The sequence below is a fragment of the Myotis brandtii genome, unplaced genomic scaffold (genome assembly GCF_000412655.1).
Source record: "Myotis brandtii unplaced genomic scaffold, ASM41265v1 scaffold5, whole genome shotgun sequence".
NCBI classification, from domain to species: Eukaryota; Metazoa; Chordata; class Mammalia; order Chiroptera; family Vespertilionidae; genus Myotis; species Myotis brandtii.
This window is the reverse complement of record NW_005369060.1, coordinates 3,373,119-3,375,350: the sequence shown is the minus strand read 5'-3', so window position 1 is coordinate 3,375,350 and position 2,232 is coordinate 3,373,119.

Here is a 2,232-nt window from a genome sequence, read left to right as displayed (position 1 = left end):
CCAAGCAAACAGAATAAACCTCCCTGTGAGGCTTCTGAGCCTGTTCTCAAGCACCTCTTCATCATGAATGTTCCACATTCTTTCCTCTCCCCCGCCCCCACCCCCATTCTTTACTGCCCCCCCTTCTGGGTAGCAGGTGGTAGGCTTTGCACTCACCATTCAGGCACACGCTCAGTGGGGCAGGGCAGGGACTGGGGGCAGGAAAGGGTGGGAACTGGGGGTGGGGCGGGCATGGGCTTGCTTTTGGGCCAAGGCAGGAGCAGGAGTGGTGGTCTCACAAGTGTGCAGGCTGTGGCGAGGCTCAGTTAGTGCTGGGAGCTTCACCGAACCGCTGCAGTGGGGTAACCAGCAGTGAGGCACCCCTGCACTGAGGTGGCGCCGCCCCTCAACCCCCGCCTCAGGGCTGCGGGTCCACGCCACTCCACCCTGGTGTTCTTCCACACAGGCAGTCATCGCCTCTTGTTTTCCACATCTTGGGGCCACTGCAGAATCTCATTCTCCTCCGGCAAGGCAGATCCCCACCCACTGGCCCCCTGCTCCTGCCTGAGCCCCCTCCAGTTCACCCTGTCTTGGTGCCACTCTGTGCCCCTTGGGTCACCTGCCTCCTGGAGGGCCGTTTCACTGAAGCCACAGCGCTTGGGAGCCACCCATCAGGTGGGGGGCTGTCCGTGCGCCTGTGGACTCCCTGGCTGTGGCTCCTGGCCAACTGCTTCGTGGAAGCTTCCTTTTCCTTCAGGCACTCTCCTCAGACCCCAGGGAGCTTGGTTCCTGCGGCCTGCCCTTCCGTGGCTCCCTGTAGCCCCTGCTCCACTGGGCTCTCCTGGGCTGCCTGCCTGTCAGGATGCTGCCGGGCTTCCTGCTGAAGGCAGCGCTGTCCTGGGGCAAGGGGTAGGGGTGTGGGACCAGCTCTAGTAAAGTAGTAAACCCCAGGTCAGCATTGGGACTTGGCTACGGGCCACGGGGAGTCTGCCTGGACAGGACGAAATGGCGCTTAGACCCCGAGTGCCGCCCCGGACCTGAAACCACATCCTGTTATGGTGTCCGGGTCTAATTTGCATATTACCTCTTTATACATTAAGATTAGAGGCCTGGTGCATGAAATTCATGCATGGGGTGGGTCCCTCAGCCCAGCCTGCACTCTCTCCAATCCGGGATCCCTCTGACAATCTAGAACCACTGGCTCCTAACCACTGACCTGCCTGCCTACCTGATGCACCTAATTGCTCCCCTGCCGGCCTGATCCCCCTAGCTGCTCTCCCCTGATGGTCTGATCCCCCTAACTGCCTAACTGCCGCCTTCTCCCCTCGGCCTTATCCTGCTGCATCCTCTCCCATGGCCTCTGCAAAAGGGACCTCGGCGCTAGACGGGCCCTCAGCCCTTGCAGCAGCTGAGGCTTTGTCTACAAGGACATCCAAAAGGACGTCTGGAAGATATCCAACCTAATTAGCATATTACCCTTTTATTAGTATACTAGAGGCCCGGTGCACAAATATTCGTGCAAGGATAGGCCTTCCTTCCCCTGGCTGCCAGCACCGGTTTCCTTCCAGCACCCAGAACCTGGGCCGCTTTCCTCCAGCCGCTGCCAGGCATCTGGGACCAGGGCTGCTTCGCTCTGGCCGCTGCCGCAACCCATGGGGGGTATGCTCCAAGCCACGTGGCATGGCCACTCGGAGCACACCCCCACCCTTGGTGTGTGTGTGTCTGCTGGGGTGGAGGTGTTCTCCCAGTCGTTCCGTTCAGCCACTTGGACCACACCCCCACCCCTGGTGTGTGTGTGTGTGTGTGTGTGTGTGTGTGTGTGTGTCTGCTGGGGTGGGGGCATGCTCTGAGCCATGCCATGATGCCACTTCCCCACCCTTGGTGTGTGTGTGTGTCCATTGGGGCTGGGGGTGGCACGCAGTCCCCTCCTGCCCGTCTGCGTGCAGCTCCTCCTGAGCAGTCGTGATGCAACCTCCTCGAGCTGGTCATAACGCCTGGCTAATTTGCATATTACCTGTATATATATTAGAGGCCCAGTGCATGAAATTCATGCATGGGGGGTGGGGGGAGGGACGGTCCCTCAGCCCGGCCTGCACCCTCTGCAATCCAGGACCCCTCGGGGGATGTCCAACTGCCTCTCACAATCTGGGACTGCTGACTCCTAACTGCTCACCTGCCTGCCTGCCTGATAGCCCCTAACTGCTCCCCTGCTGGTCTGATTGCCCCTAACCACCTCTGCCTTGCCCTGCACCC